Source organism: Canis lupus, chromosome 9 (assembly GCF_011100685.1).
Source record: "Canis lupus familiaris isolate Mischka breed German Shepherd chromosome 9, alternate assembly UU_Cfam_GSD_1.0, whole genome shotgun sequence".
NCBI classification, from domain to species: Eukaryota; Metazoa; Chordata; class Mammalia; order Carnivora; family Canidae; genus Canis; species Canis lupus.
This window is the reverse complement of record NC_049230.1, coordinates 4,421,729-4,435,344: the sequence shown is the minus strand read 5'-3', so window position 1 is coordinate 4,435,344 and position 13,616 is coordinate 4,421,729. Positions and strand designations below refer to the sequence as shown.

The 13,616-nt window shown below is 62.7% G+C and overlaps 1 protein-coding gene and 2 long non-coding RNA genes across 13 annotated transcripts in view; 1 reads left to right on the top strand and 2 right to left on the bottom strand.

The window, feature by feature from the left end:
* The window catches only part of SEPTIN9 (septin 9), a 145,821-nt gene that overhangs the window by 110,902 nt on the left and 21,303 nt on the right, over positions 1–13,616 (top strand). The window contains exon 1 of one of the 11 annotated variants that reach the window (XM_038546497.1): positions 2,709–2,855. The exons of 7 other annotated variants lie outside the window; for them this stretch is intronic. The gene's annotated coding sequence lies outside the window, so the exon portion shown is untranslated. Of the gene's footprint in view, positions 1–2,708; positions 2,856–3,102; positions 3,225–3,423; positions 3,571–5,064; positions 5,088–13,616 lie in introns of those variants that run through there. 3 more of the 11 variants (XM_038546500.1, XM_038546495.1, XM_038546499.1) reach the window with 3 other exon arrangements.
* On the bottom strand, positions 329–3,623 carry LOC119873217. The gene is made up of 2 exons (XR_005364166.1): positions 3,436–3,623; positions 329–1,937 (listed from the first exon to the last, which is right to left on the bottom strand). It is a non-coding gene; the product is annotated as an uncharacterized LOC119873217 (long non-coding RNA).
* Positions 5,837–7,694, bottom strand: LOC119873218. Its single transcript, XR_005364167.1, has 2 exons — positions 7,067–7,694; positions 5,837–6,443 (listed from the first exon to the last, which is right to left on the bottom strand). It is a non-coding gene; the product is annotated as an uncharacterized LOC119873218 (long non-coding RNA).

The following is a 13,616-nucleotide window of genomic DNA, read 5'->3' as shown; positions in this document are numbered from 1 at the left end:
GTTACCGTGGCCCTGCGCAACAGCACCCCACTGTCCTGCACTTCTGGAGGCCCCAGATCAGGGGTCAGGGCCACCAGGCTACGGCGAGGCGTGGGCAGGGCTGGCTCCTCCCAGAGGCCCCCGTGGGGAATCCTTTCTTGAGTCTTCTCTAGCTTCTGTGGTCTCCACATCCCTCCTGCCGTATCGGGTGACCTGCCTCAGCTCCAAGCAGGGGACACAGCTCAGTCTCCCCCCTGCACCTACACTTTGTCTTGGGGCCCTTGTGGTCTCCAGGTAGAAAACAACACGATAAACCGGCTCGAGAAGAAAAAAAGGATGCATTAAACTCTTTTTCCTTTAAATATATGTTTTATGGTATCAGATACCAGAACATGAAATTTGCCCTTAATAACACTGAGCACATTCATTGCGTTGTGCAGCATCACCAAGATCAAGCTCCAGAACATTCTCGTCCCCTCAAAAGGAAGCCCCGTGTCTATTAAGTGGTCAGTTCCCACACCCTCCCCCCTTGACCCTTCCACCCCTGTCTTCGCAACCACCAATCCGCTTTCTGTTTCTATAGATTTTTCCCTAATCAGTGTGGCTGTGTGTGACTTTGAAGTCAGTAAACAGGACGGGTCGGTTATTGGAAGGACATAACGTGCGAGGAAGTCGGAGTGTGGAAGGCCCGGCTCAGAAGGGGCAGGGTTTGCAGGAGCCCAGTGGGGCCCCCCTCTCCACTCCCTTTCTCTCTCCTGGAGTCTCCTCCTCTGCTCCCCGCCCCCCCTCCCATTCTCTCCTCTTTCCCTTTGCAGATGGCCCCGGATAGCTCCCAGCCCTGAAGTCTACATGACCTCAAGCTCTTGGACCCTCTGAGTGGCCCAGCTCATCACTTGTGTGAGCCAGGCCTCAGGTCAGGTTGCAGGTCAGCCTGGGGCTGGCTGCCTTCGAGCCAGGAAGTTCACCCTGGCCTGAGCAGCGGTGCACCACATAGGGGACCGAGAGCCCCAGAAATGGGTGGTAGCCCTAATGGACGTCTTTGGAACGTCTTCTGACTGGTGCTTAGCACAAATCTAGTGAAGTAACTTCTTGGGAGAAGTTCTGCTCTTTCTGATAGTAGAATATGGGAGAAATATCCCCAGGAGGGGGACGCTGTGATCACCTGCTGTGGGTTCCATCAAGCTGTATCCTGTAGCACCCCCAAGTGAAGTTGCATTTCCACTGCTGAAAATGAAGTGTAGGGCGAAAATAATACGGTCTAAACAGCTCTCCAAGGATCTGGCTTAACTCCAGGGTAGAACCGAGACTATTGAGAGAGTTGCCACCCAGTACAGTAGCCACTGGCCACAGCAGCCAGTGACAGATGTGGTGTGTGTACGCGTGCCTTGCCTTCTGTTTCTGCCAGGAGATGCGGTGGGCGGCTGGGCAGGCCTCAGGCTGTTCTCTCTGCTGTGTGTGCTGAGCCCAGAGACCCTGAGCGGGTCCGGAGGGCGGGGCTTCTGGGTTGGAAAAGCACCTCTGGGCTGCAGGGTCTTGTCAGGTGCAGGGATTCCCTCTCCTGTGCTCTGGAGACCCCCCTCCATCCCGTGGGCCATGAGTGAGGGAACGTGTAGAAAGCACCCAGGCCACCTCCTGGGCCAGGGCTCTGCAGGGGGGAGGAGGGAGAGGAGGAGGCAGGGCAAGGAGTGGCCTTGGCGAGCTGGCGGTTTGCCCACCTGGCACCCAGGAAGGGGTGATGGGCCCTGGGGGACACAGCCAGGTGAGCGGCGGGGAAGGAGGTTCCAAGGGGAGTGCGGGGAAGGCAGGCCCTTGCCCACAGGACAGGTGTGGAGTGGAGGTGTCATCTGCAAGGCTCCAGGTGAACCGTGACACCCGGTGTGACCGGAGTCCCTCCTGGCGGGCATCTGGCAATGGTTCTTGGGGCCGGGCCTGCCTTATTCCCTGTCCTAGGAAACCACCTTCCGGGGAAAAAGAAGTATAGATTTTGAGCAGCTGCTTTTCCTCGTCCTGGACATCATGTCTCACCTTAGTTATTGCACCTAGAATTGATCGTGCCCATTTCACGGGTCCTGTCCCACAGGGTTGAGTGGTGAACCTAAGCTATGTTGAGTGAAGGGGGCCTGGAGTCTGGTGTCTGCCTCTGGGGCCCACATCTCTGGTCTGATGGGGGAGCAGGAACCCCAGGCAGCAGCCCCTGAAGCCTTTAGGGCAAACCCGAAGACTTGGGAAGCCCCGGGGAGGACGTTGGCCAGCCGGGGTGGGCAGCCAGTGGCTGCTGCTAGGGCGAGCTTGCTTCTGAGGGACTGGAGGGTGGACCAGCTGGACGCGGTCAGCCTGCCCGTGTGGCCCGTGGGGTGGGTGCTTGGGGGCCTCACCCACCGGCCATGTGGAGGGGGAAAGGAGAGCATGCCTTGGGAACGGGCACTGGGCCAGAGTTGGCCCTCCAGGGGACGGGAGGATGGACCTCCCTAGGACAACCTGCTCAGGGGTCACTCAGGGCTCCTTTGCACTTGAACTTCCTCACTCCTTGCCCCTGCAAATTCCCAAAACCTGTGGGAGCCCTCTCCTGGTGGGGAGTAGGCCTGGGGCTGCCCTGGCCACGCCTGTGCTTGGGCGGGACTCACTCGGGGTCAGGGGTCGGGGCACAGGATGGATCTGGCTGGCGGATCCCAGGGATCCCAGCGTCCAGGCCCAGCCCCAAACAGGGTGGCTCCCAAGCTCCTCCCTCTGGGGACCACCTAGCCCACCCTCCTCAGGGTCTCGGCATATGACTGGGGTCTGCAGGGAGGGTGACTCACTGCCCAGGCCCTTAGGGCTGTAGAAGCCGCAGCCCCGAAGCCGAGTTCTCAGGCTCCAGGAAGAAGAGTGAGCACTGGGTGAGCCGGCCCTGCCCCAGTTCCCCTTCCGTGGCTTCTCCCCTGCGGGTGTTTTCACCCTAGAACCCTTAGGCAGTCGATGGCCAACGGGGCTGGCTGTGCTCCGCACCCCAAGACCGCTTAGGACTGCTTTTCGGGGGGGTCTGTGAGCCGGGAGAGGCCTGCCCGTTAGCCTGGGCGTGTCCTCTGAGCCGGCCGGGGGTCAGGACCCATCTGGGGTTCACCTGGCAAACGGGGAGAGAGGGCGCCCCTGGGCAGTGTCAGATTCCCAGCACCGCCCCGCGCTCCGGCCGGCCTCACCCGGCGGGAGGACAGCCTGGGAGGAGGGGACTGGTGGCTCTGGCCCGGGCAGCGGGGCTGGACGTCCAGGTGAGCCTCCTTCCCGGGCGGGCACCGTGTCACTTTCCTTTTGGGGGTGACTCTGGCGGCGGCTGGGTGCTCGGCTCCTCGGTTTGCTTGCACAGAATGCGCCCCCCGCCCCGGCTTGGTTTCAGGCCTGCAGCCGCGCCCCCACCCGTCCCCCCAACTCCGCTCCCCTCGCCCTGCCCCCGAGCCTCGGCTCCCAGCCCGTCCCTCCTACCTCTGCCCGCGCTCTGGGAGGCTCCTTGTTCCGCGGCCACAAAGCCCCTTTGATCCTCTGCTCGGCTCGGAGCCATGTGACCCGGTGGGCGGGCCGCGCTCTCCGGCGGCCAGCGCAGCCCGACTCCGCTGCTGGGTGAGTCCTCCGCTCCCTTTGTTCCTCGCAGCCGCGCACCGGCGGCGGGGGGCCCTCAGGTGCCCGGCGGCCCCCCGGAGGCCCGGCGGCGGGGCGGGAGCGGCACTTCCCCGGGGCCCACCCCGCGCCCCCCGCCGGCGGGACCGGCTCCGGGTCCCCGGGAGCGAGCGAGGGGCGGCGGGAGCGCGGTCTCCACGCGGGGCCCAGATTTTGGGCCGCGGGGCAGAGGACCGGGGCTTTGTGCGGGGCTTTGTGCGGCCACCGCTACGGCTGTAAATACTTGGCCCGCCCGCTGAGTGCCCAGGCCCTCCCGGCGGCGGGGCTTTCTCAGGAGCCCGATTCCCGTTCGCAAGGGGCTGCCCTGACTTCTAGCGAGGCCCGGGCTGGGGGGGGCTGGCGGAGCTGGGGGGCTGGGGATCGGATTGGCCGCCGCCGCCTCTTAAAGTCATTCGGCACAGACTGTCAGCCGTTGGGGCGGGCGGCTGGGGGCCGGGCGGCGCGAGCTGCAGCAGCCGCTCCAAATGCGGGGTCCGACGCGCTGGGCTCGGCTCCGGGCTCCGGGCTCCGGGCTCCGGGCTCCGGGGAGGCGTGGGACGGGCGGCCGGTCCAGGAGCGGGAGCGGGCGGGGGCCGGGGTGCGTGTGCTGTGCTGGGCCAGGCTGCTCCGCGGGGACCCGCCGTCGCCAGGCCCTTCCAGCTGAGACGCTGGGAAGACCCCCAGCCCCCAGCCCCACGGCCGCCCCGGGCCCGGCCCGCCGCCCGCCGCCCACCGGAGGGAGGGCCGAGGTGCCGGAGAGCCGATGCCATCTGCTCCTGAAACTTCATCCCACACGTCCCCTGGGGATCGCTCGGCCTCCGGGTTCCATCCCCGTCCTCTCTGCCGGGAAATCTGCCGGGCTTTTGTCAGAGCTTTGGGGGTGCATCTCTGCTCACCAAGAGAAGTTTGAAATTCCGTTCTGGGAGGAAAAAAAGAAATGTGTCTTCCAGTCAGCGGGTTTCTGGCTGTAGGGACGGCACCCCAGTAGGAATTTGGTTTGGATCCCCCGTTCCCTTAGGCTCCCTTGCATTCCCTTAGAATTCCTTGGAATTACATGTGGGTTTCCCACTAGATTCATCGTTGGTTCGCCTCCGCGGGTGTCTACATAAATGTCATTTCTCTTTGGTGGCTCCTCGTGGCAACCCACGGGGGGCCCCCCTTCAGGAAATAGAAAGGAGAATGAGTTTAAGCATTTGGGGCTGGAGGCCCAGTGTCTGTCTGCCTGAGGCCTCTTCCTCTCCCTTTGGGTCTCCTCGGGGCCAGGGTGAGACCGCAGGCGGAGACCTCTCTTCTGTGATGGACCCCTTTTAACAGCGGTGTCTGGGGACCCGCGTTGTCGCTGACCGCTCACAGGCCTCCCCCTGCCACCCCAATCGCTTCCGTGTTGTGGCACTTGCAGCGCTATTGTGTCTGCAGGCCCGTGTGTGTATTTCCGCCAGCCTGCTCCGGGTGCCCGGCACCGCGTCGGGGACCGCGGCCAGGTGAGTTGGGGCGCGGGGAGGGCCGACACTGTGCGGGGGACCCAGTAGACTGTTTTTGATGGGAAGGGGGCAGTTTCAAGACCCCCCTCGGCCCTCCACCCCGTCCCCTGTCCCCCGGAAGCCAAGGACAGCCCAGGTTGGGGCCCAGGGTGGGGGAGGGGTCATTCCCTGGGAGCCTGGTCCGTGCCCCAAACCTACAGCACAGGGTTCATTCACAGGGACTTTCACCCCAGGAGCCCCATCCCCGTTTGGGTGACTAGACTCTCTAGGCCCACGTACCTCCCCACCCCTCCCCACTTCCCGGCCACATACCCTCCCCCCCTTCCTGTTGTGTCACTGCCTGAGCTGCTGTTGTCAGATAGGACGCGGGGCACGGTCCCCAGGGGCCCTCCCTGCAGGGGAAGAAGACCCCATCCTTGAGAGAGCGCCCCCAGCACCCCCAGCCAGCCCTGCCTGGCTTCCTGTGTCGTCCAAGATCTCAAGGCTGTTCTTAGGGAGCCATTGGTTGACTGGCTGAGCTTCCCTCATCCCATGCCCCCTGCACATTTAAGTCTTGGGCCGGCTCCCCCGTGCCACCCAGAGGTTCTGGGCTCCCTCCTGCTCTCCACGGCCAAGTGCACAGGAAGGATGAGTTTATTCCAGGGCCGATGATCTCCGGAGAGCCCCGTATCCGCAGCTGGGCTCTTGGGGAAGGTGCTTCCAGCACAAATCACAGCCCTTGGCCAAGACTCCATGCCCAGACTTCTGCCTTCCAGCGGCAAGCTTTGATTTGTTTATTGAGCGCCAACCTGGTTCCTTGGACAGGTAGGGACCTGTTCTCGGGAGCTCAGTGGAGCCTTAGGAGGCCTCCCCAGGACCGCTCCCGGGGGTGGCAGGCCGCGCAGTGGGCTGTGCAGGCGAGAGGAGCAGGCTGGGAAGCCAGGGGAGGCTCACGTCTGATGTCCGATTACAGGCCCTCTAGCCTGTCAGCGGGCTCATCGGGAGCCTTGTTCCATTTCCAGGGTCGCTGGAGGGGCAGGTGGCAACATCTTGCCCACCTTTGGCTCGTCCCTGGGCTGTGGGTGGGTGAATGGGGTCCAGACACCCCTCTCCTCTCTCTTTGTGCCACCCCTGGGAAGCACGGGCTGCCAGGACCGGGAATTCTGAGTTCTGATTCTGACTTTGTGCAGGGCCCTGAGCTGCCACTTGCCCTCTGGGCTGGCCGTTCCCACCGTAAGAGCAGTTAGTGCTCAGCCCGTGGGAGCCGGTTTCCGGGAGGAGGGCCTGGGTTTGGGGGCGGCAGCTTCGTGCGAAGGAAGGCTCTGCAAGGTGAAGGCCAGCCTGTCAGCTCACTCCCCTCTTCCGGGCTGTTCCAACCTAAATTGAATTATAAATGTTTCATTTTTTTTGTTCGTTTTAAAGATTTTATTTATTTATTTATTTATTTATTTATTTATTTTAATTTTTATTTATTTATGATAGTCACAGAGAGAGAGAGGCAGAGACACAGGCAGAGGGAGAAGCAGGCTCCATGCACCGGGAGCCTGACGTGGGATTCGATCCCGGGTCTCCAGGGTCGCGCCCTGGGCTAAAGGCAGGCGCCAAACCACTGCGCCACCCAGGGATCCCGATTTTATTTATTTATCTATTCATGAGAGACACACAGAGAGAGAGGCAGAGACACAGGCAGAGGGAGAAGCAGGCTCCATGCAGGGAGCCCGATGCAGGACTCGATCCCAGAACCCTGGGGTCACACCCTGAGCCGAAGGCAGATGCTCAACCACTGAGCCGCCCAGGCGGCCCTCGAATTATAAACAATTTTGGTTTGAATTCAGTAGCTGGACCGTGGCAGATGTACCCCCAGGTTTCCTGCCTCCACTCTGGAGCTGGGGGTGGGGCACAGCCCCTGAGCACCTGCGGCTGCACGTGGAACCCCAGCTCTGGTTTGGGGGTGAGTCACCAACACTGACCCCCCATTTGGCCTTGGGGAGGGGGCTCACCTGGCGCCACTATGGTGCTCCTCCCTCTGTTCCATTGTGCCTGGCGAGGGCCTCCCCTTGCCGGACCTGTGCCCCCAGAGGCCTGCCAGCCTCTGCCCTGCCCTGCGAGTGCCAGGCACCAAGCGCCCCGTCCTCTGGACAGTCATCGGAACGGTGTCCTTGCTGGTGTCCCCAGGCCTGGTTCTGGGTGCCTGTCACAGGCAGGCCTCTGACCGCAGATAAGGTTTTCCCAGCCCGGAGCAGGACTGTGAATTCACCCTCCTGCCCGGAGGACACCGCCCCCCCCACCCCCATCAGGTGGGGACATTTGTTCCTGTCTGTCTTTGGTCAGACCGTGGAGACTGGGGCAGAGATTGTGGTTTATCGATCTCGGGCTCCGGGTGCTGGACCTCCCAGGAGCTTGCTCAGTTAATATTTGAATGAATGTACTCGGTCAGCACGATGTGACTGCAGCTTTTCATCTTCTGTCCAAGTCCTCTGGTTTCTGGACAGCTGGCTCGAGGGGGCCTTGCGAGAACAGCCATTGGGCCTGCTGTCTTTATACACGCTCTTCTTGGAGCGTTTCCCGGATCTGAATACATTCTCCTCGGGGCAGGGGACTGGACCGACCAGGTGACCCTGGCCCCCCTCTGTGCCCTGCTTTCCGGGAAGGAGAGGCCTAAGGAAAGGATCCGTGTTGCCACCCATTGTTGGGTGTCGCTTGTGGGCTCCAAAGGCTGATGACGGGGACAGTGGCCCCACGAGTCAGAGGGAGAACCGCCGTTGGTGGAGGTAGTGGGGGGCGGGGGGCACAGGTGGGCAGTCCAGCGCAGACAGCGGTGGAGGGAGTGTCACATGTGTGGCGAGGCCACGTGTCCTGCCAGGAATTCTCTACCTCTCGGCCTCGCTCAGCTGCACCAGCCCTGCCCTGCACAGAGCGTCCCTGGAGCGGAGGGAGGCTGTGGTCACTTTGCAAACCACGTGCTCTGCTACTGCTACTGAGGCGCTGACTCCCGTCGCCGGGAGGCTTGGCTGTCGGTCTGCTGGGGCCGGGCCCTACGACGGGCACCGTCATGATGACCAGGGTCATCTCTGGGCCTGGGGCCCGGAGCCCTCCGTCTTCATCTTGGGCGTTTAGGAGGCTGCCTGGTTCCCTCCATGGAAACAGGCAATACAGTGAGGTCATCCCCAAAGTGTTGTAGGTGGGTGAGAAAGTCTCTTCTGAGACCAAAAGTCAGGTCACCTAGTAGAAATAAGTTTATTTATTACAGATGGGAATGAGCTTTAAGCTGATCCCTTGGGCCACCTCACCCCACAGCAGAGATACACGTGCCTCCCCCGGGCGCTCCTGCAAGGACGGGGAGGAAGGGCTGCGTCAGGCCACCTTCCCTGTGGAAGGGCCTGGGTGGCCAAATGGTGCCTGGGGGACGGCTGTGCCGGCATCGCCCAGGTGTGCGCTGGGGATGTTATGGCTCATGGCAGCTATTAGGGCTCATGCCCTCCTGTGTTCCTCACCTTGGAGGCCAGGGCGCAGGCTGGGGAAGCAGGTCACACGGCCCCCCATGGGGCAGGGGAGCTGGGCCCCCCCACCCGGGCTAAGGACCCTGGGAGGCCGGAAGCAGGGGCCCTTCGTATCCAAGGGAACACAGCCCCCTGGGTGAGGCCTGCTCTCCAGCAAGGGTGGTGGGGGACAAGCCGGGTGGAAGCCGGGAAGTTGGGGAACAGTGAGGGGCCCGATTTGGCTCCGACCGGAGTTCCTGCAGACGAGGGGAGAGGAGGATGGGGGCAGGTGGCCCGAAGACCCCTGTCTCTGATGCAGCCTGGGGCCCACGTGCCAGCTCCGCCTCCACTAACGTGGCTGGGGCGCAGGCCGGCCCCCTGAGGACCGGGTCAGCCTTTGCTGAGGCTCCTGGCTATCCGCTCCCCAAATTCAGTGATAGCTGTTCCTGGAGGCAGTTTCACAGGTGGGGCCAGTGACCTGCCCAGGGGCCCCCTGTGCACCTCGATGACCCTGTGGCCTTCCACACGGGACTCCCCCCTTCTGAGCCACAGCCCGGGGTCCAGTTACCAGTTTGCAGGGTTGGCGTAGGACGGACGTGAGACAGAAGAGGGGTCTGGGACGTGCTGCGTGTATGGCACCCCGGGGCAACTGCTATCATGAGTTCCACCCCACATGGCAGCCCTGGGCCGAGTGGCATAGGGGAACACATGAGGTGAGCCTTCCAGAAGTTTCCAATCCAGTTAGGTGGTAGGTACATGCCAGCTCCAAGATGAGATGCTCCCGGAGCGTGGAGGTGCTGTCCCCGGGCTGTCTGGGATTTCACCCGAGACACAGAGGAGAGCGGCTCCGAGGTCAGCAAGCAGGAGGGCCCCCAGGGTGCGGTGCCCGCCTGTCCTGGGACAGCCGGTGGCCTCCAGGGTAGGCCAGTCCTCCGAGCTGCTCCGCAGACCGCCTGCGTCGCCGAGCCCTCCGCACAGCACCCTCCGCAGCTGCCTGCTTCCTGCTTCCTGCTCGCCTGGCACAGATTCCTCGGCTGACCTTTGCCATCCTTCCAAAGGTCTTGGCGGCCTCCCCAGCCTCCTCCAGGGCTCGCAGTGGAACCGGAGCGCCTGGTCTGTCTCCCCGAGGCTCCTGGGACCTTGCCTGTGTGCCAGCAGCCACCTCTGTCTTTGCTACTTCCTCCTACGTTCACCCAGCCGTGCGCCTTGGACACCACTCAGCAGTAAGGTGCACAGATACGTCTGGGCCTGAGACCCAGGCCTGGTCTGCAGAGAGCATCGTGCTGCCGGCTTCTGGCGTGCAGCCGGGGCCCAGCCCATCGTGGGCCGTGGGAGGGTGAGCCAGTGGCCTCTGTCTGCACCTCACTTTCTGCCTCCGGCTCAGCAGCAATTTGCCGGGTTGTGAGTCAGGGATGGGAGGCTGGTTCTTTGAGGGTCCCGGGGGTGAGGGGACGCCCCTGTGCGTGTGCTGCTCTGGGCTGGCTCCTCCCCGTGGGGCTCTCCAAGGGCGGTTGGGGACTAAAAAGCTAATTAACACCACAGGGCCCTGGGAGAGACTCGGTGCTGATGAAGTTATAATTAAACCTTGAGCCACCGGAGACCCCTCTCCCTCTGGGGCCTGTGCCGCCCCGTAAACGTGGGGCTTCAGTGAAGTCTCTCTGTGACTTGTCTTCGTGGAGCCTCTTCTAGCAGCATCCTTAGAGTCGGGGTTGTGGGGAGGGAGAAGCCTCGGGCCTCTAGCAGATTCGGGGTGGATCCTGCAGAGATGGCTCAGGAAATCCGGGGGCCGCCCCTCAGCAGCTGCAGCCTCCTGCAGTCACTTCGTCAGGTGGATGGGGCCTGCGCAGAAGGCTGAGCACCTGCCCAGTGTGTGTGTGGGGTGGGGGCGTAGTGCTGGGTCCTGCTGCTGCTCACAGCTGGTTCTGGTGCCTGGAAGGGGTCGCCAGGGTCCCCACATCGGGAGGGGATGCTTGAGTGGGTTTTCCCTGGTCCCTCCTGCCTGCCCGGAGGCCTGGGACGAGCCAGTTCATCCTCTGTGGTTGCTGATTGGCTGCATGTTTCTTCCCAGCCTCCCCTCCTTTTGGGTTGAGGCTTGGGGCTTCCCTCTATTAACGGGGCCTGCTCCTAGTTCACTCTGACTTATGGGTTCCAGCCCGTGGCACCGAGGGCCCTTTTTTCTTTGATTAATGGTGAGATCTTATGAGCACTGGTGGCACGAGGAGCAGGGAGGGCGAGCAAGAAGTCACAGGGCTGGGGGCTGGCCACCGACACAGTGCCCGCCTTGGTTATTGGGGAGCACTGGTCACCGGTGCCATCGTCGTTAATAGCTTTGTTGAGATGATCACTCACGCCGCCAAGTTCGCTCTTCTGACACATGGAAGAGAAAACTCCGCGGTGTTTCAAATGCATTCACAAAGTTACGCGGTCATCGCTGATTCCAGAACATTCTCATCACTTGCAAAGAGACTCTGTACCCATCTGCAGCTCGCTGCCCACAGCCCCCGGCACCACTAATCTTCGTCCTGTCTCTGTGGGTTCACCTGTCCTGGACATTTTACACCAGTGGGAGCCTAACAGGTGGCCTTTTCTGTCTGGCTCTTTTCACGCAACACGATGGCTTCAAGGTTTGCATCATGGCAGGTGCCCACGCTTCATTCCTTTCCGTGGCCGAATAGAACCCCGCGGGCTGGCCATGGCGCGTTTCCCTGTTCACCAGTAGATGGGCATCAGGGATGTGCCCGCGTTCTCGCTGTTGTGAGGGAGCCACGCGGCCCTGAACATATGTGCCCACGTCTTGGTGAGGACGTGTGTTATCATTTCTCTCGGGAAGCTCCTGTGGTGTGGGAGGAGGTTGGCCTGCCCCCCGGGGTGGGGGTGGGGGAGCCCTGTGTGCCATCCTTTGTGCGTTTCTTGCGCTTTCCCCCATGACAGGTCCTGAATCTGTCCGGGCATTTCGCCAGGGGTCCTTTTGTTTCCTCTTGAGCCCAGGGCCAGCTCTGTGGGTGAAGGAGCCCATGGGTGGATCGGGGGTAGGCGTGGGGGCACGGAGTGGCCATCCGGGTCCCCTTCCTCCGCTTGGCCTGAGCTGGGCAGAAGGTTTGCATGTCCTCCTGGGGCGATAGGGGAGCTGCAGCCCCAGCTCCTGCTGCAGTGAGAGAGGAAGTGGGTGGAGGGAGTGGCTGGGTTTCGTTGTGGGCCCCCCCTTCCCCTTCTAGGAAGCTGGGGGAATGGACTGGGGTGTGGGAGCGGCCTTGCTTTTTCTTCCCTAGGGAACGCACTCCCCCTGCCCCCACCAGCCGCGGCCCCAGGGACACTCGTCCTTCCTGGGAGGGTGGACGTGCCGAGGGCTGCCCCTGGGATCCCGGGAGGGTGTGCGGGCGGAGGGACTACAGAGCGTGTCACACAGAAACGTTAGGCTCAAACAAATGTGTGTCCATTGTCATCGGAAACCACCACGTGAGTGCAAACGGCGAAGGCCCTTTGCCCCGCCTGCACTGGGGCGCCCCCCCCCCCCAGCACCGCCCCCACTGCAGCCCAAGTTCAGGGAGGGAAGGGCCTGTTGTTGGTGGGGCTGGGACGCGGTCAGGGGTGGTCGGGCTGGGGGGCCAGGCTCCCCTCCTCCCCCTCTGGCCGCAGCTGGAGGAGCCTCTGCCTGTGGCCAGTTCGCAGGCAGAAATTACCATATGAATTGGCTCCTTCCCGGAGCCGAGCCGGAGCCTCTGGCTGAGGGACCTGGGAGGAGACAGGCTCCTACCCCTGGGGCCTCCTGCTTCTGCACCAGTGGCCTCCATCGGGTGGAGGACTCCGACGACACTTCTGATCCACTGGCAGGTACCCCGGGGTGTGAGGGTGTGGGGGGTGCTGGCAGGCTGATGGGCAGGGTCCCATGAGAGTGGGACCCCGCAGACAGTCACGCTTCCTGGCTCAACTTCATTCCCGCCAAACTTGTGTAAGAACCCCGTACTGTCATCCTCTTGGTCCCATTTCAAGAGTCGCAGCAAATTACTGCAGGAAACGTGGACCCTAAGGAGGGACCGGAAGCCAGGACCCTGTGCCATAAAGCAAATTCGAGCGCGATGTAGACTGTGAAGTGTCCGTGCACGGCCCAGGGCTGGCGGTCCGCGCTGCTCCGGCGGCCCGTGTCTCCGTAATTAAGTCCTCTTTGCCAGTCCCAGCCACTCTTAAGTGTGGGCTGGACATGTGTCACATGAACAGCTGGGCCGCGGATTAAGCGGCCGCAGGAAAAGTCACCCTCGTGCTGTGAAACTAACTGGTGGGCCCCAGTGCTGGGGGCACGTCTTCCTTCTGGGGCAGCTCAATGACCGATGGCCTGGTCCCTCCACACAGGGGATCCACTTGTCACTGTAGCGCTGGCTGGGCCAGCTGCAGCGTGGGGAGCGGCTTGGGGCAGTGCCGGGGTGGCCTCCGGTGTTCTGCTCCTGAGTCCTGCCCACCGGCCGCCTGCCCAGGCTCTGCATCTGCTGTGCCCCTAGGGAGCCTGCCGCCTGCCCCTGGGGTGAGGATGGGGCTCGAGACTGGGCCCTACCACAGGCCACCGGGCCTCCCCGTGTCCCCCCTCCTCTCCTCCTAGACGGGCCCCCTTCCTCCTCACCCCCCACCATTTCCTGAGCAAAGTTTCCTGACCGGGCAGGAGCTGTCCCCGGAAGTCCATCCTTCCATCCCTCCTTCCTGTTTGGTGCTTTGTGGCTCCAGAGGACGATGGAAGCTGGAAATGGTTAACGTCTTGGTCATGGGCTGCCACACATTGCAGGCCGCGGGGAAGCCCGTGGGAAAGGATGCAGGCCAGCACTTTGGGGGCCAGGGCGGGGAGCGTGGCCGGCCCCCCACGACGTTCTGAGAAGAGCCGAGGGCAGGAGGAAGGGCAGCAGGGCAGCGAGCTCCCTATTCATTCATTCCTTCATTCAGCAACCTGGGGAAACAAGGAGGGTTTCTCCAGGAGCAGGGGCGGGGGAGGCGGTTCTGAGGAGCCTTTTGCAGAGCTGATGGGAGCCAGGGAGACCGTCCGTGCACCCAGGCTGGAGAGCTGGGCCCGGGCCTGAGTCTTGCTAAC